The 19623-nt window shown below is 40.4% G+C and overlaps 1 pseudogene; it reads left to right on the top strand.

Annotated features, from left to right (window-relative positions):
* The first annotated feature begins 432 nt into the window (after positions 1 to 432).
* Positions 433 to 19401, top strand: LOC102273861 (olfactory receptor 13H1-like; annotated as a pseudogene).
* Positions 19402 to 19623: the final 222 nt, after the last annotated feature.

Genomic DNA, 19623 nt, shown 5'->3' with positions numbered 1-19623 from the left:
TGTCCTATTTTCTGCACGGTTAAGAAATGGGGAATTCAGTGTGTTTACAGTGATGGCAACATTAAAATAGCTCATGCTACATTGCCAAATGAAGGATAACAGAGATATAAACACTGCCTTTTAAAAGATCTTTTTAGAAGAAAAATATGAATTGAATCATTTACTGAAGTACTGTTTGAACAGATGGTGTGATTAACAGCTAACATGTAAGCCATCTTGGGAGCTTATGGAAAAGTAAACAAGTGGAGCTAAAAAGAAATCACTTTATTCCCCAAAAGCGTCTTTCATTCATTTTACTAGGAAAATTGGAAAGTCTGTGTTCTGAAAGCTGTGTTTCCTTGGGGGATGTTAGGAGTCAGCAAGGAGAGTCTCTTTAGAGCAAGACCACATTCCCGCCAGGTTGAGTTTTGAACTGGCTTCCTGGAGGACGAGATGGGCCAAGCAGTCAACCCCCCAGCAGGGCTGGTCCTGGGAACCACTAAGGACACTACACCTCTGCTTGTCCTGAAACTCCTCCTGTGCAGGAGGTGGGGAGAAGGGAGTTAAGGAGCTGAGAACCAATTATGTAAGAGGCACTCTGCCAGGACGTCACATACGCTCTTCCCTCTAAGGCCAGCTCACATGGCCTCGGGAGTCACATATTGCAAGACCAATCTCCCAATGGGAAAACAGAGGTTGAGAAAGGAGGGAACATCTCCTAAGGCCATACGGTTACCTCCTTTGTGGAGCTGCCATTGAAACTGTTGAGTTTCAGAGCTCTTTGGAGAGGCAGCTGATTACAGAGGAAAGAACACGGAGCAGAAAGCCTGGCAATGCAGGTATGAGAGTCTTCTCTGCTACCTAATGCCTCAGAGACAGACTTTGTTCCTTTGTGGGCTTAATTTCCTCATCCTTAGAATGAGGGCCCTGTATCATGGGCTTCAAGGTCCTCAGTTGGGCGTGAAAATGGTGTCATACATCACATCGGCTTCCCCAGCTCCATTCCTGACCTTCCTCACCTGACGTGAGGAGAAACCCTTGCACACTGGCACAGCTCTAGCCATTGTGTCCCCACCCACTTAGGCAACTCCCCAGGGCTGACCCTTGGCAGAGCTCGTTCCCTCCTGCCTTCACCAGAAAGTGTTGCATGCACCCACCTCAGCTCGCCCACGTGCTCTCTCTTTATCTAACATCTACGGGTGTGTAGTGACCCTCCAGGCCGTGTGCTACACACTGTGGAAAGAAATCAACGGTGAGCAGGGAGGACACAGCGCCTCTCCTCCCAAAATTAGACCCAGTACTGGAGACACACGAGTGGACAAATACTAAAAATATAGAGGGGTGAGTGTGAGCATAAGAAAAGGAGCACGATTTCTTCCTGAGGAGTCAAGGTACACTGCCCCAAGGTAGTAACCTTTAGTTCAGTTCAGTTCACTTGTTCAGTCATGTCTGACTTTTTGTGACCCCATGACTATAGCACGATAGGCTTCCCAGTCCATCACCAACTACCGGACCTTGATCAAACTCATGTCCACTGAATCAGTGATGGAATCCAACCATCTCATCCTCTGTCGTTCCCTTCTCCTCCTGCTTCCATCTTTCCCAGCATCAGGGTCTTTTCCAATAAGTTGGTTCTTCACACAAGGTGGCCAAAGTACTGGAGCTTCAGTTTCAGCATCAGTCCTTCCAATGAATATTCAAGATTGATTTCATTTAGGATTGACTGGTTTGACCTCCTTGCAGTCCAAGGGACTCTCAAGAGTCTTCACCAACACCACAGTTCAAAAGCAACAATTCTTTGGCACTTAGAATTCTTTATGGTTAAAATCTCACATCCATACATGACTACTGGAAAAAACATAGCTTTGACTAGATGGACATTAGTCAGCAAAGTAATGTCTCTGGTTTTTAATATGCTGTCTATGTTGGTCATAGCTTTTCTTCCGAGGAGCAAGCATCTTCTAATTTCATTGAAGTTGCATTGAAGTTGCTGCAGTCACCATCTGCAGTGATTTTGGAGCCCAGGAAAATAAAGTCTGGCACGGTTTCCATTGTTTCCCCATCTATTTCCCATGAAGTGATGGGACCGGATGCCATGATCTTCATTTTCTGAATGTTGAGTTTTAAGCCAGCTTTTTCACTTTCCTCCTTCATTTTCATCAAGAAGCTATTTAGTTCTTCTTCACTTTCTGCCATAAGGGTGGTGTCATCTGCATATCTGAGGTTATTGATATTTCTCCCAGAAATCCTGATTCCAGCATGTGCTTCATCTAGCCTGGCATATATCGCATGATGTACTGTGCGTATAAGTTAAATAAGCAGAAACAAGCAGGGTGACAATATACAGCCTTGATGTACTACATTCCCAATTTGGAACCAGTCTGTTGTTCCATGTTCGGTTCTAATTGTTGCTTCTTGATCTGCACACAGAGTTCTCAGGAGGCAGGTAGGGTGGTCTGGTATTCCCATCTTTTGAAGAATTTTCCACAGTTTGTTGTGATCCACATAGTCAAAGGCTTTAGTGTAGTCAATGAAGCAGAAGTAGATGTTTTTCTGGAACTCTCTTGCTTTTTTGATGATCCAGCAGATGTTGGAAATTTAATCTCTGGTTCCTCTGCCTTTTGTATATCCAGTTAGACATCTGGAAGTTCTCAGTTCATGTACTGTTGAAGCCTCACTTGGATAATTTTGAGCATTACATTGCTAGCACATGAGATGAATGCAATTGTGTGGTAGCTTGAACAGTCCTTGCCATTGCCTTTCTTAGGGATTGAAATGAAAATTGACCTTTTCCAGTCCTGTGGCCACTGCTGAGTTTTCCAAATTTGCAGGCTTATTGAGTGAAGCACTTTAACAGCATCATTTTTTAGGATTTGAAACAGCTCAGCTGAATTTCCATCACCTCCACTAGTATTGTTTGTAGTGATACTTCCTAAGGCCCATTTGACTTTGCACTCCAGGATGTCTGGCTCTAAGTGAGTGATCACACCATCGTGATTATCTGGGTCATTAAGATCTTTTTGTATAGTTCTTCTATGTATTCTTGCCACTTCTTAATATCTTCTGCTTCCATTAGGTGCATACATTTTCTGTCCTTTATTGTGCCCATCTTTGCATGAAATGTTCCCTTGGTATCTCTAATTTTCTTGAAGAGATCCCTAGTCTTTCCCATTCTATTGTTTTCCTCTGTTTCTTTTCATTGATCAGTTAGAAAGCCTTCCTCATCTCTCCTTGCTATTCTTTGGAACTCTGCATTCAGAAAGGTATATCTTTCCTTTTCTCCTTTGTCTTTAGCTTCTCTTCTTTTCTCAGCTATTTGTAAGGCCTCCTCAGGCAACCATTTTGCCTTTTCACATGTCTTTTCTTGGGGATGGTTTTGATCACTGTCTCCTGTACAATGTCATGAACCTCTGTCCATAGTTCTTCAGGAACTCTGTCTATCAGGTCTAGTCCCTTAAATCTATTTGTCACTTCCATTATATAATCATAAGTGAAGTTGCTCAGTCATGTCTGACTCTTTGTGAGCCCATGGACTGTAGTCTATCAGACTCCTCCATCCATGGGATTTTCCAGGCAAGTGTACTGGAGTGGGCTGCCATTTCCTTCTCCAAGGGATCTTCCCAACCCAAGGAATGAATCCTGGTCTCTGGCATTGCAAACAGACGCTTTACCATCTGAGACACCAGGGAAGTGTAAGGGATTTGATTTAGGTCATACCTGAATGGTCTAGTGTTTTTGCCTACTTTCTTCAATTTAAGTCTGAATTTGACAATAAGCAGTTCATGATCTGAACCACAGTCAGCTCCCAGTCTTGTTTTTCCTGACTGTGTAGAGCTTCTTTATCTTTGGCTGCAAAGAATATAATCAATCTGATTTTGATACTGACCATCGGTGATGTCCATGTGTAGAGTCTTCTCTTGTGTTGTTGGAAGAGGGTGTTTGCTATGACCAGTGTGTTCTCTTGGCAAAACTCTGTTAGCCTTTGCCCTGCTTCATTTTGTACTCCAAGGCCAAACTTGCCTGTTACTCCAGGTATGTCTTGACTTCCTACTTTTGTATTCCAGTCCCCTATGATGAAAACGACATCTTTTTTGGGTGTTAGTTCTAGAAGGTCTTATAGGTCATCATAGAACCATTCAACTTCAGCTTCTTTGACATTAGTGGTTGGGGCATAGACTTGGATTACAGTGCTGTTGAATGGTTTGTCTTGGAAATGAACAGAGATTATTCTAAAATATTTGAGATTGCACCCAAGTAGTGCATTTTGGACTCTTTTGTTTACTATGAGGGCTACTCCATTTCTTCTAAGGGATTCTTGCCCACAGTAGTAGATATAATGGTCATCTGAGTTAAATTCACCCATTCCAGTCCATTTTAGTTCACTGATACCTAAAATGCTGATGTTCACTGTTGCCATCTCCTGTTTGACCACTTCTGATTTACCTTGATTCATGGACCTAACATTCCAGGTTCCTATGCAGTATTGTTCTTTACAGCATCAGAACAGCATTGTTCTTTACAGTTCTTACTTCCATCACCAGTAACATCCAAAACTGGGCATTGTTTTTGCTTTGGCTCTCTTCATTCTTTCTGGAGTTATTTCTCCACTCTTCTCCAGTAGCATATTGGGCATCTACCGACCTGGAGAGTTCATCTTTTATTGTCCTATCTTCTTGCCTTTTCATACTGTTCATGGGGTTCTTAAGGCAAGAATACTGAAGTTATTTGCCATTCCCTTCTCCAGAGGACCATGTTTTGTCAGAACTCTCCACCATGACCCGTCCATCTTGGGTGGCCCTACAGGGCATGGCTCACAGAATCATTGAGTTAGACAAGGCTGTGATTCATGTGATCAGTTCGATTCATTTTCTGTGATTGTGGTTTTCATTCTGTCTGCCCTCTGATGGATAAGGATAAGAGGCTTGTGGAAGCTTCCTGATAGATGGGACTAGCTGTGGGGGAATCTGGGTCTTGTTCTGATGGGCAGCTATGCTCAGTAAATCTTTAATCCAATTTTCTGTTGATGGGCAGGGCTGTGTTCCCTCCCTATTGTTTGGCCTGAGGTCAAACTATGGTAGGGGTAACATTTCTCCTTCAAAAGGACTTATGCCAGCACTGATGTATTCAGTGCCCCGACCCTGTGGCAGGCAACTGTCGATCCACACCTCTGCTGGAAACTCCCAGACACTCACTGGCAAGTCTGGCTCAGTCTTTTGTGGGGTCACTGCTTCTTTCTCCTGGGTCCTGGTGCACACAAGGTTTTTCTGTGCCCTCCAAGAGTCTGTTTCCCCAGTCCTATGGAAGTTCTGTAATCAAATCCCACTTTCCTTCAAAGTCAAATTCCCTGGAAGGGTCTCAGTCCCTTAGCTGATCCCCAGGTTGTGAAATCTGTTGTGGGTCCTAGAACTTTCATAACAGGGTGAGGACTTCTTTGATACAATTGTTTTCCAATTTGTGGGTCATCTACTCGGTAGCTCTATGGTGGGGCTAATGGCAACCTCTTCCAAGAGGGCTTATGCCACACACTGTGCCTCCCAGGTCTGCTACAGCCAGAGACCCTGTCCCTGCAGCAGGCTACTGCTGACCCGTGCCTCTGCAGGAGATACTCAAACACTCAAAGACAGGTCTGGCTCAGACTCTGCGGGGTCTCTGGGTCCTGGTGGGCACAAGGTTTTGTTTGAGCCCTCCAAGCGTCTCTGGCAGGAATGGGGCTTGATTCTAAATGCCATTTCTCCCCTCCTACCCTCTTTTTGGTAGGAGGTCCCAAAAAGGAGAGGTCTTTTGGGGACTTCTCCTTTGCTCTTGGACGTGGGGTATCTTTTTTTGGTGGAACCCAACATTCTCCTGTTGACGGTTGTTCAGCAGTAGTAACCTTGGAACCAAACTAAATACATGTCTAATCAACCATCCAGATATTTAGAATCACCAGGTGACTACTAGATTTCTGTGCCTTTCATCCTAGCATTTGGTACCACTTAGTCCCACAGGTTGGATTCCCAGGCCACTGTTATGTTTCCAAAGATCTAGAGAATTAATTAAGGAGGAGAGAAACTTTAGCATTATAGATCCAGAAATAAATACTTTCTCTGGGGCCTGTTCTTGTAAATACTTCTGAACTCTTTCACATGAACTTTTTTCTTCTAATTGCATCTCTGGGACCTAATCCTGGAGGGTTTGAAATGATTTGTCCTTGTGACTTTGAAACCTTTGATGCTGTGTCCCTTGCCAGGTGTGATTCCACTTCCCTCCCCAGACATCTTAATAAACAGACTTTGGAGTCTTCCTCTCCCCATTTACTAAAGATGCTGCTGCTTTTGAGTTACATTTGAAGTTCACTTCAGCCCTCTACCAGAGAAGGCAATGGCACCCCACTTCAGTACTCTTGCCTGGAAAATCCCATGGACGGAGGAGCCTGGTAGGCTGCAGTCCATGGGGTCGCGAAGAGTCGGACACGACTGAGCGACTTCACTTTCACTTTTCACTTTCATGCATTGGAGAAGGAAATGGCAACCCACTCCAGTGTTCTTACCTGGAGAATCCCAGGGACGGGGGAGCCTGGTGGGCTGCCGTCTATGGGGTCACACAGAGTTGGACACGACTGAAGTGAGTTAGCATAGCATAGCATAGCATGAGCCCTCCACTAAGTAGGAAAAAGCCTACTCCTACTGCATGTTCTGTGTTGAGGCATGAAACTGCTCAGCCCAAGGATTCTGTCCAGGGATGGAATGATCCATTGGAACGCTGCTGCAGGTCGTCAGAAGAAAGCAATTCCTGTAACATCTCAGATGCCTCTCTGTGAGGATACTTACCACTCTGTCCCTCATCTGAGAGGTATTTGTGTCCAAGAGTCACCTCTCCTCGCCCAAGTCAGGCAACAACAGTGTTTTGGTTTTCCTAGGATGCTATGTGCCAAGGGCCAATGCATTGTATGTAAGAGATGCTTGTCCAATATTTGGCCAACATCCAAAATTTCAAGGTTGCTTTATTGGTCTCTCAACACTGTTTTATTGTCATGTAAAGTTTTCCATGATTCATTCTCAAAGTCAGCCATTTTCATTGTTTTCCATATTATATCAATATTGCTTCATTTTTTTATCAGGTGCTAAAACTTATATTCTAAACTTCTGAATTCAGAGGAATTTTCTCTTTTTTAGGAAACAATATATTTTTTCATCTCCAGTAATTTTCATAAAATATGGCCTTAGGTCATGTGGCCTTATGACCATATGATTCTGCTGAGGGAGAAAGGAATTGTATAACTGGTTTTTAATTTACCACGCCAGACAATTCTTTAGGGTACAATCCAAACACAGGCCGACAAGGGTAAATGAAGGATTGTAATAATTTCTTTTTTAGAATGCTGTTTTCTTTTTTTTATTTTTATCTATCTGTTTATTTATTTGGGCTTCCCATGTGGAAGAAGTGATAAAGAACCCACTTGCCAATGCAGGTTAGATGTAAGAGACACAGGTTTGATACCTGGGTGGGAAAGATCCCCTGGAGGAGGGCATGTCAACCCACTCCAGTATTCTTGCTTGTAGAATCCTGTAACAGAGGAGCTTGGTGGGCTACAGTCCATAGGGTCACAAAGAGTCAGACACTACAGAAGTGACTTAACACGCATTTATTTATTTATTTATTTTTGGCCTCACTAAATCTTCATTGCTAGTTGCAGCTACCAGGGACTACTCTTTGTTGAAGTATGCAGGCTTCTCACTGCACTGGCTTTTCTTTTTGTGGAGCATGGGCTCTAGGTGCATAGGCTTTTGTAGTTGCAGCACATGGGCTCAGTAGTTGCAGCTCCTAGGCTCTAGGATGGTGGGCTCAGTGGTGTATCACCCAGGCTTAGTTGCTCTGCAGCATGTGGAATCTTCCTCAACCAGGGATGGAACCTATTGGTTCCATCAGGTTATCCCCTCCATTAGCAGGCAGGTTCTTAGCCACTGTACCACCAGTGAAGACCAAGGATTGTAATAATTCCTTACAAGCTTATAAATAATTTATTTGTATAATTCTTACATTTATTTTCCATGAAAAACTTTATATTGACCTCTTTATTGGTTAAAAAACAAATATTATTCACCATGATTTTTTTTCAAACTTTAAACTTTTTATTTTGCATTGGGATATAGCCAGTTAACAATGTTCTGATAGTTTCAGGTGAACTGTGAAGGAACTCAGCCATATATATTCATGTATTCATTCTCCTCCAAACTTACCTCCCATCCAGGCTGCCACATAACATTGAGAAAGTTCCACATGCTACATAATAGGACGTTGTTGGTTATCTATTTTGAATACAGCAGAGTGTACATGACCTTCCCAAACTCCCCAACTATCCCTTTCTCCTAGCAACCATAAGTTCATTTTCTGAGTATCTCTGTTTTGTAAGTAAGTTCATTTATATTTCTTTTTAGATTCCACTATAAGGGATGTCATACAATATTTATCCCTCTCTGTCTGAATTACTTCAGTAAGTATGACACTCTCTAAGTCCATCCATGTTCCTATAAATGGCATTATTTCATTCTTTTTTAATGGCTGAGTAATATTCCATTGGATATATGTACCACATCTACTTTACCTATTCATCTGTCAACAGACATTTAGGTTGTTTCTGTGTCTTGACTATGGTAAACAGTGCTGCAATGGACATTGGGCTGCATGTATCCTTTCAGATCATGTTTTTCTCCAGATATATGCCCAGGAGTGGGATTGCAGGGTCATATGGTAGTTTTATTTTCAGTTTTTTTAAGAAACCTCCACCCAGTTCTCCATACTGGCTGTACTAATTTACATTCCTACCAACAGTGTAAGAGGGTTCCCTTTTCTCCATACCCTCTCCAGCACTTGCTGTTCGTGGATTTTTTGATGATAGCCATTCTGGCTGGTATGAGGTGATATCTCATTATAGTTTTGTTTAGCATTTCTCTAATAACTAGAAATGTTGAACATCTTTCCATGTGCTTTTTGGCCATCTGTATGTCCTCTTTGGAGAAGTGTCTATTCAGGTCTTCTGCCCACTTTTGGGGTGGATTGTTTGTTTTGATGCTATTAAGTGTCATAAGCTGTTTATAAATTAAATAATTAAAAATCCCTTATCAGTCACATCATTTGCAAATATTTTTTCCCAAACTGGGTTGTCTTTTCACTTTGTTCATTGTCTCCTTTACTATGCAAAAGCTTTTGAATTTAAGTAGGTTCCATTTGCTTATTTTTGTTTTTATTTCTATTATTCTGGGAGATGGATCAAAAAAGATATTGCTGTGATTTATATCACAGAGTGTTCCGCCTATGTTTTCCTCTAGCAATTTTATAGTGTCTGATCTCACATTTAGGTCTTTAATCCATTTTGTGTATGGAGTTAAAGAATGATCTGATTTCATTTTTTTTTACATGTGGCTGTCCAGTTTTCCCAGCACCATTTGTTGAAGAGACTATCTTTCCAACATTGTGTAGTCTTGCCTCCTTTGTCATGGATTAGTTGACCATAGATAGGTGCATGGGCTTTTTTCTGGGTTTTCTATCCTGTTCCATCAAACTATATTTCTATTTATGTACCAGTACTTCACTGTTTTGATGACTGTATCTTTGTAGTATAGTCTGAAGTTAGGGAACATGATTCCTCCAGCTCTTTTTTCTTTTCCAAGATTACTTTGGCTATTCAGGGTCTTTTGTGTCTCCATACAAAGTTTGAGATTTTTGTTGTTGTTGTTGTTCTAGTTCTGTGAAAACTGCCATTGGTAATTTGAGAGGGATTGCATTGAATTTGCAGATTGCCTTGGGTAGTGTAGTCATTTTGACAATACTAATTCTTCCAATCCATGAAGATGGTATATCTTTCCATCTTTGTTTATATCTTCTTTGATTTCTTTCATCAACATCTTATAGTTTTTGGAGTACAGGTATTTGTCTCCTCAGGGAGGTCCTAGGTATTTTATTCTTTTTGATGCAATGGTAAATGGAATTTCTTCTTGAATTTCTCTTTCTGATCTTGTTGTTAGTGTATAGAAATGCAACAGATTTCTACATAATAATTTTGTAACCTGCAACTTTGCCAAATTCATTGATGAGTTCTAGTAGTTTTCTAGTAGCATCTTTAGAATCTTCTATGTATAGTATCATGTCATCTGCAAACAGTGATAGCTTAACTTCTTCTTTTCCAATTTGGGTTCCCTTTTCAGTCTTCTCTGATTGCTATAGATAGGACTTCCAAAACTATGTTGAATAAAAATGGCAAGAGTGGACATCCTTGTCTTTTCCTGACCTTAGAGAGAATGCTTTCAGCTTTTCACCACTGAGTATGATGCTAGCTGTAGATTTGTCATATATGGCCTTTATTATGTTGAGGTTTGCACCCTCCATGCGTACTTTCTGGACAGTTTGTATCAATGAGTGCTGAATTTTGTCAAAAGCTTTTTCTTCATCTATTTAGATGATTTTCACTTTTCACTTTCATGCATTGGAGAAGGAAATGGCAACCCACTCCAGTGTTCTTGCCTGGAGAATCCCAGGGATGGGGAGCCTGGTGGGCTGCCATCTATGGGGTCGCACAGAGTCGGACACGACTGAAGTGACTTAGCAGCAGTAGCAGTAGCAGTATGGTTGTTATTCTTCAGTTTGTTGATGTGGTGTATCACATTAATTGATTTGCAGATGTTGAAAAATCCTTGCATCCCTGGGATGAATCCCACTTGATCTGGCATATCATCTTTTTAATGTATTTTTGAATATGGACTGCTAGTATTTTGTTGAGGATTTTTTAATCTATGTTCATCAGTGATATTAGCCTGTAATTTTATTTTTTGTGTCATTTGTGTCTAGTTTTGGTATCAGGGTAATAGTGGCCTCATAAATGAGTTTGGAAGTTTTCTTTCCTCTGCAATTTTTTGGAACAGTTTCAGAAGGATAGGTGTTAATTCTTCTCTAAAAGTTTGATAAAATTTAGCTGTGAAGCTGTCTGGTCTTGGATTTTTGTTTGTTGGGAGTTTGTTTTTTTTTTATTTATTTTTAATTGAAGGATAATTGCTTTACAGTATTGTGTTGGTTTCTACCAAACATCAACATTAATCAGCCATAGGTTTACCCATGTCCCCTTGTTGGTAGGTTTTTAATCACAGTTTACCCTGCTTATTTAACTTACATGCAGAGTACATCATGAGAAATGCTGGGCTGGAAGAAGCACAAGCTGGAATCAAGATTGCCAGGAGAAATATCAATAACCTCAGATATGCAGATGACACCACCCTTATGGCAGAAAGTGAAGAGGAACTCAAAAGCCTCTTGATGAAAGTGAAAGAGGAGAGTGAAAAAGTTGGCTTAAAGCTCAACATTCAGAAAACTAAGATCATGGCATCCAATCCCATCACTTAATGGCAAATATGTGGGGAAACAGTGGAAACAGTGGCTGACTTTATTTTTATGGGCTCCAAAATCAGTGCAGATGGTGATTGCAGCCATGAAATTAAAAGACGCTTACTCCTTGGAAGGAAAGTTATGACCAACCTAGACAGCATATTAAAAAGCAGAGACATTACTTCGCCAACAAAGGTCTGTCTGATCAAGGCTATGGTTTTTCTAGTAGTCATGTATGGATGTGAGAGTTGGACTATAAAGAAAGCTGAGCACCAAAGAATTGCTGCTTTTGAACTGTGGTGTTGGAGAAGACTCTTGAGTCCCTTGGACCTCAAGGAGATCCAACCAGTCCATCCTAAAGGAGATCAGTCCTGGGTGTTCATTGGTAGGACTGATGTTGAAGCTGAAACTCCAGCACTTTGGCCACCTGATGCGAAGAGCTGACTCATTTGAAAAGACCCTGATGCTGTGAAAGATTGAGGGTAGGAGAAGAAGGGGACGACAGAGGATGAGCTGGTTGGATGGCATCACTGACTCAATGGACATGAGTTTGGGTAAACTCCAGGAGTTAGTGATGGACAGGGAGGCCTGGCATGTTGCAGTCCATGGGGTTGCAAAGAGTAGGACACTACTGAGCAGCTGAACTGAACTGAACTGAACTGAAGGCTCATCTTGTGGCCTAGCATGTGGTCAATCCTGGAGAATGTTCTGTGTGTGCTTGAGAGGACTGTGTAGTCTGCTGCTTTGAGGTGGAATGCTCTATAAATATCAATTAATTCTGACATGTCACCATGATTTTTGATCATCTATTTTACATTGACCATAAGAAACCAAATATACTCAGAATCATAGGGCAAGAAGAGTCCTAAATAATTGTCTGTGCCATGGGGAAAATGCTAGAGTGGGAGACAGGGCCCAGCATTTTCTATAGTTTGACATAATGACTGTGAAAATAGGCATAGGAATAGGGAAAGAGCTCAAATGTTGTCAATGGCCATGATCAACAGTACAATTCTCTGTGGTTTTAGTTCCATTACCTACAGTTTTCTGTGGCTTACATGTTCTCTCATTTGATTAGAAAAATGTTATTAAAAAGAGTAATTGTCCAGTGACAGTCATTTGCTTAACAGAGGAGAAATCAAAATCCCAGGTGTTCTGGCACAACCAGGGCAAGAAATCTGGCTTCAGGACTTCTAAACTAAGTTGTTCTTCGAATTGAGAGTTAAAGAAGACACATTTAGAATTCTGTTTTTCAATTAACCTAAAATTTGAGTGAAATAAGAATCCTATGCATTTGAAAACCTGGCACTCATTCTAGAGTCAAGTGGAAAACATGGTTTTACATAGGCAGTAGATATGCTTCCTAGACTTCAACTCTCTTTTAGATGGCACAGTCATCTGCAAACATCATCTTACAGAGCTCCCCTTGTCCTGCTCTAGTTTCTCTTTTCAGTCATCTGCTCTACCCAAGAGCCTGTTGCCAACAGTAGCTTCAGTCATCCAGGGATGCTCACAACCTCTGGTGCAAGAGGAGATTAGACTCTTTTGGTAAATGGCTGTCAAAGCTCTGGGTATGAGTTAGTTTCACTGAAGGAAACCTGAACTTCTACAGGACGGGTGCTAATGCCTGCTAATTGCTATCACCTAATAATTAAGTTGGCAGAAATTTCACTCCAGGGGCATGTATGAAAACTGGTAGGCTTAAAAGCTGTCTTCTCAGAGAACCCTAAGACTGGGAACCGTGAGTTCAGTAGCACATTTCTAGGCCTTAGTTCTATGAGGAATTCAGAGGGCACAGAGAACCACAAATAGGGCACAAGACCTGCAGATACCTAAGGGTTTCTGGTTCAAAGAGTCGCTCTTCAAAAGGACACTGGGGAGAAAATCAAGTATATTATCAGGAGCTGTTTTGCGTTTGTGATTGAGAGGCCTTAGAACTAAATATATCTTCTGAGTTGAGATGGAAGGGCTACAGAATACTTAACTTGGGGAAAAAAATACTCTGTGAGAGTATTCTATAGTAATGAGTAGTGAGTTTCTATACTAATACTTAAAGTCCCACACAAGGATTAAAGGATTCCCTATTACATGAGACTTTCAGTGGTAAAACCAAGAAAGTCTGGGACAAGCCAGGATGATTGTTTACCCTACACTACACTTCAGCTGCAGTTATCTGCCATCTATTCAGCAAACAGTGAAACTTGTTCTTGCTTCAGAGTCTTAGCACTTACTGTTCCCTCTCCCTGGAACTCTCTTCCCCTAGATTTTCACATAGTCTATTTGTGTACTTTTGGTCTCAACTCAAATAGTAATCTTGTTCTAGCACTCTCTTTCATATCAACTCTGCTTTCTTCATAACAGTTATAATGATATGAATTGCTTAATTTGCTACTTCTTGTTCTATCATCCAAATAGAGTATAAGTTAAATGAGAAGGGATGCCTAATCTCTATTTGTTCATTGCTGTATCCTCGGCAACTTTAACAGAATTGGATACATGGTATGAACTCAAAAAATATTTGCTGAATGGACAAATGAATAAATGATTATGCCTGACTCTAAAGCATATACTGAATTCTCTCATAGATACAACAAAAAGCTCTGAGAAAAATATCCACAAGACAAGTAAAATCCAGGTACCTGGTAAACTTTCAAATTACGCCACACAGATCTATGTTGCCTAGTAGAATCTTGAGCTACCCTCATAGGGGGATGGGTCTAGTAGAATCTTGGGCTTCCCTCATAGCTCAGTTGGTAAAGAATCTGCCTGCAATGCAGGAGACCCCAGGTCGATTCCTGGGTAAGGAAGATCCACTGGAGAAGGGATAGGCTACCCACTTGAGTATTCTTAGGCTTCCCTGGTGGCTCAGCTGGTAAAGAATCTGCCTGCAAAGAGGGAGACCTGGGTTCGATCCCTGGGTTGGAAAGATTCCCTGGAGAAGGAAAAGGCTATCCACTCCAGTATTCTGGCCTGGAGAACTCCATGGACTGTATAGTCCATGGGGTCACAAAGAGTTGGACATGACTGAGCAAGTTTCATTTTCACTAGTAGAATCTGACTACAGACAGGAAAGTTGCTGTCAATTAGGCCTTTAGAGATTGTTATGTAAGTCCGGTCTACATGCAGGAGATCTGAGTCTGGACTGTTTGCATGCTCTGTCCTGTGCTCTTGAAGTGGAAAAGGTCTATTTTCATCTTAAATCTCTTGTGATTATCTGTATCTGGTCAAAGTATCATCAGAGTGTTTAAGAAATTTGAAATTAAAAGATTCAGAGAAAAGCTATCTGGTTTCATAGCCAACTTCCCTTTTAGAAGTATTGGCCATAGCCTTTCTTTCTATTATGAACTCCCAGATGATATGGTTATTTTGTCCAAGATTCCGGTCCATTCCATCATAATTAAATCCATAGCATCATTTCCCCTCAATGCTTCTTTAACCTTCTGAGAAATGAAATTGTCAGCAAGGCAAATCCCAAATTTATCAGATGCCCTGCTCTTTACCAGACTGAGATTTCCATCAGATGCCTGGACAGCTGAAGCTTTCCATTCCTATTGTGCTGTGCCTCTATGTCCGTTCTATAATCTTCATCAGGGAAGCATCAATCATGTTCTCCATGAAATATTTCTTTGGCGGCATTGCAATTTCTTTCAATTTGTGTGCTACTACAAATGTTCATCATCCTATTCGCCTTCATGTTTTGTGGATTTCCACAAAGGTTTAATATATTTTTAATATATGGGTGTCAGAAAGTCCCCAGGATAGAATCACAAAGAAAATTCTTGAGGAATTAATATCTCACATAAGCAGAACCTTATCATCAACACTCTGTGGAGAGAGTGACCCACAGAACCTGCTATGATGTGACTAACTGGGTGAAAGTTCTCTTATGTTGTATTTCTACAGAGCACTGCTCCGTCAGGTGATACACTTTTTTGGTACAAAGAAATCGACAAGTAAAAATTTCAGGAAAAGAGACTTCCCTGATGATCTGATGGTTAAGACTTTGCTGGTTTGATCGCTGGTCAGGGAACTAAGATTCCTATGTGCTACACAGGGCAGCCAGAAAGGAAAAAATTCAGAAAAAAAAATTGTATGGTTAAATGCAATGTAAAAAAATACCTGAATGGAAGAATCCATTTAGTTAAAGTGACATCAAGAGCTTTTATTTCAACAAACATCTTTGAAGAGTTTTCTCTGTGCAAGGTAGAGTTCCAAAGAAAATGGAAATGACTCAGATATGGTCGCTAAATCCAGGGGCTTATAGCTTCCAAAATGTACACTCAGTCTTACTTCCATTATACAGAGACAAAGGTCCCTCAAGTTAAAAAAAACTAAATTGAACTCACAATTATACTTGAGAGAGAACTGGACTGACAACCATAGTATATCTTTGGAGGATCCAGTAAACACAAAAGTTAAGTTACATAATCATACTTTGATGTACATCTTCATCCCCCAAATTCCTCAATATAAATTCTTTATAGCACTTACCTGAATATTTAACTTGTTATCAGAAAAGTAAGTAAATGAAGAGCTACAGGCAGAAGAAAGTTTCTCCTTTGAGGAAAAGCAGTGCTGGTTCCCAACTGCCACCATATTTACTGACTAGAATCATCGCTATAGGGAGCATTCACTGAAATGCTCATTAATCAAGTTAGGAGAAAAGTGAACATTATTTTAATGAGCTAAATACAGCAGATGTCTCCTCCTCCTTATTTGTTTTCTCTCTTCTCTATTTGCATTAGGCAACTTAATTACAAAGCAGGGATATCTCCTAAATCCCCAAAGTGGAAATTGTTCTTCAAGACTGAGCTTATAAATTCTCAAACCCACCACAAGATTATCCAAATTTCCAAAGTTCCTTCTTGCCTTTGAATTGTGGCTTCTTTTAATACTACTTAAATATTTTTGGTCTGTAAGTAGATTATACATTTTTGGCAAACACAAATGCTTTAAAAATATCTCAATGTATTCAGAAAGGACATTTTCTCAATTTATTTTTGTGTTTGCTGGGAACAAAGTAACAGAATTTTGGACACTTCTAGAAGAAATAGTATTCTAATATTTGTACAGGCAAAGAAAAACCACATGTCATGAATTGATATTTATATTATTATTATTATTATTATTATTATGCTGGAAAATGAATGTTTCTATTGTCTTTTAGACACCAACCTTTCATGGTAGCCTTATTATAAGCCAACTCTGGGTAAATAAAAGAAAAAGATATTTAACAAGTAGAAATAAATGGTCATGATTCACCAGCACCGTTAACTCAAGATTTTCCAACCTTATAACCACAACTGATAGGAAGATTTATTACCACAGCTGCTTGTATTAAACTTCTTTTCCTTGCAGTTGAAAGAATCAAATTTCTTCTTGGAGATTAGTCATTTGTGGGGGTGTCGCCAACTGCAAAATGCTTCTGTTATGAATGAGGTGCACTTCTCTGTTGCTGTCCTCCAGCCCTAAGTCTGAGTAATTTTCATCTCTTTATATGTCTTTTCCCGCCTACCATTAGGAACAAATTTTAATGACTTACATACTCAAACTTTCTTTAGTTGTTACTCAAACCAAAAACTTCAGATGGTATTCTTTCTGGTAACATGATAACCTTACAAAGAAAGGTACAATGACATGACATTTTGGCACATGTTTACAAGGATGAAATCCAAGCTGACGGGAAGGTCTTCATGGGCCATGAAAGTGGGAAGGGAGCTAATGTATCTTGGGTGGTATACTTGTACTCAGCACTGTGTTAGATTCTTTATAGAAATAATCTTGTCTAATTCTTTGAGCAAGCTCTGGGAGCTGGTGATGGACAGGGAAGCCTGGCATGCTACAGTCCACGGGGTCTCAAAGAGTCGGACACAACTGAGCGACTAAACTGAACTGAATTCTTGGAACAGTTCTGCCAGGGGCTAGGTGATATTCCCATTTTATGTGTGAGGAAACTGAATTTCTCAAGATGTTGCAGCTTATTAGTGGATCCAGGTGACTCCCTTGCCTTCTCTCTGTATTTCAACATTCTGCCTATTTAGCATGAAGAATTACCTAATTATGTATATAGCACGAACATAACTATACAGTTAAGGAGAGGTTTGATTCTGTGTCTAAATAAGAAAATCATAAAGCCAAAAGGGACTTCGATGGGTCATCTCTTTCACTCCCTACTGAAATCATATAAAACTAGGAAAGCTCTGTCTTTTTTCTTTTTTTTTTTTTCTGAACATTTCTGGAAACATGTATTCCAAGATTTCCCTTGTCTCCCTTCACAATTTCTGGTAACTGTCGTCTTCATGAAATGTTTTATCTAATAAGATTTTCCCATCACCCTTTAAGCTTTTGTTCTGAACTATATGGAGATGGCAGGACCTACACATAGTGAGTTTCTGTCATTTGAAAATAGTTGTTAGGACAACTAAACAGAGTGAGATTTCAGTAAACCCACACATTACTTGGTTTATTTCATGTCATTTTGGCTGGTGATGCTTTTCCATTGAACTGAGTAATAGATTTAGCTACATATGCACTTTTTAATTTACATGCATAGGTGGTTTTACTATTATATATGAACAAAAAAAAAGTTTAAAAGCAAAGAAGTATTCCAAGAATTCACAACTGGATCATTGAGCTTAAACTTAAAAATTATTACTTGCTAATTAATGAACCAGCTTAAATAAAACTGACTATAAACAAGCATTTTGGGTGGGGAGATATAGCATATTTGCCTTTTTTTGGTTAAGAATATAGTCAATCATCTAGCTATGCCCCTTTATGAGTGTAATAGTTCTGTTTAACCCACTATTGATGTTTAATAGTGTCTTACATGACCAACCCACTTACTTGATCAAATGTGTCTTACATGATCTAAGGGGTACCTAACAGTCCAAACAACGTAATAAGCCTTTCCTGATCATATACAGTTCTGTAAGACAGAAAAACAAAGAGAGAACCTCTATTTCCACCACTGGACACTTGAACAGCTGAGTCTAACCCAGTAAAATGAATGACACACACTAATCCAGAACATGGCTTCTAATAAGCTATTGAGATGCTACTCTTCCTATTTCTTCATTTAAGTAACATGATGTTTTGTCTTCTTTCCCTAGTACTTGAGACAACTAAATAAATAGGCAGTGTAAAGAAAGATAATGCCTCTGAGGTGACTGGATTCATCCTTGTTGGATTTTCCCAACAGCCTCAAATCCAGGTTGCCTTCTTCTTAGGACTGCTGTTTTTCTACCTGGTCACAGTGTTTGGGAACAACCTTATTGTAGTGAGATGGGATTCTCAACATCATACCCCCATGTATTTTTTTTCTCAGTAATTTATCCTTCCTTGATATCTGTTAGTCTACCAGCTGGGAGCCATATGTGCTGGCCCAATGCTTCAGGGACTTCCCTACTATTTCCTATACCAGCTGTTAGGCCCAGATGACCACATTCCTCTTTTTGGGGATGACAGAGTGTCTCCTCCTTGCTATCATGGCTTATGACAGGTTTGTTGCAATCTCCAATCTCCTGCGTTACACCGTCATTATGAACAATTGGGTTTGCATACAGTTGGCCTTGGGAACCTGGACTAGTGCCTTCTTAGTAGCAGTCACACCAATCATTGCAAGCCCTGCTCATGGTTGTGGGCATTATTTCATCAACCACTTTACCTGTGAGATCCCAGCCCTGCTGAAGCTTATCTGCTCAGACACCCCTGTCAGTCTAATTCTGGGTCTGGTTATCAGTGTGTTCACACTGCCCCTGCCATTCACTTGCATCCTCATCTATTACTCGCATTGTGGTTGCCATGCTAAAGACCCATTCTGTGGAGGCCAGACTCAAAGCTTTCTCCGCTTGTGGATCCCATCTAACTGTGGTCACCATATTTTATGGGACAGCCATCTACATGTTACTGAAACCTCAGTCAAAAGAATATCAAGAAGAGGACAAAGTCATCTCAATATTTTATGGAACAGTCACCTCCATGTTAAATCCCCTCATTTACACTCTGAGAAATAAGGACGTAAAAGGAGATCTTATGAAGTTAGCCAAAGGAAATGAAAAATCCTAATGGCTCTCTTTATAAGCCTCTCCAACATGCCAGAAAAACAGTGAAAACTCAGTCCATAAAATTTCAGTTTACGTATTTAAAAACAGCAACAACAACAAAACCTGAGTAAGCATTCTTTCTGTGGTCATCACTAGGAACTCATTAACAAGTATACCATGAGAGTTAACATTTTGTCAAGCCATGTGAAGCGTTAAGGCCATGAATGTGCCTGAAATAGTTCAC

Source organism: Bos mutus, chromosome X (genome assembly GCF_027580195.1).
Source record: "Bos mutus isolate GX-2022 chromosome X, NWIPB_WYAK_1.1, whole genome shotgun sequence".
NCBI classification, from domain to species: domain Eukaryota; kingdom Metazoa; phylum Chordata; class Mammalia; order Artiodactyla; family Bovidae; genus Bos; species Bos mutus.
The sequence above is the reverse complement of the archived record's forward strand: the minus strand, read 5'-3'. Positions and strand labels throughout refer to the sequence as shown.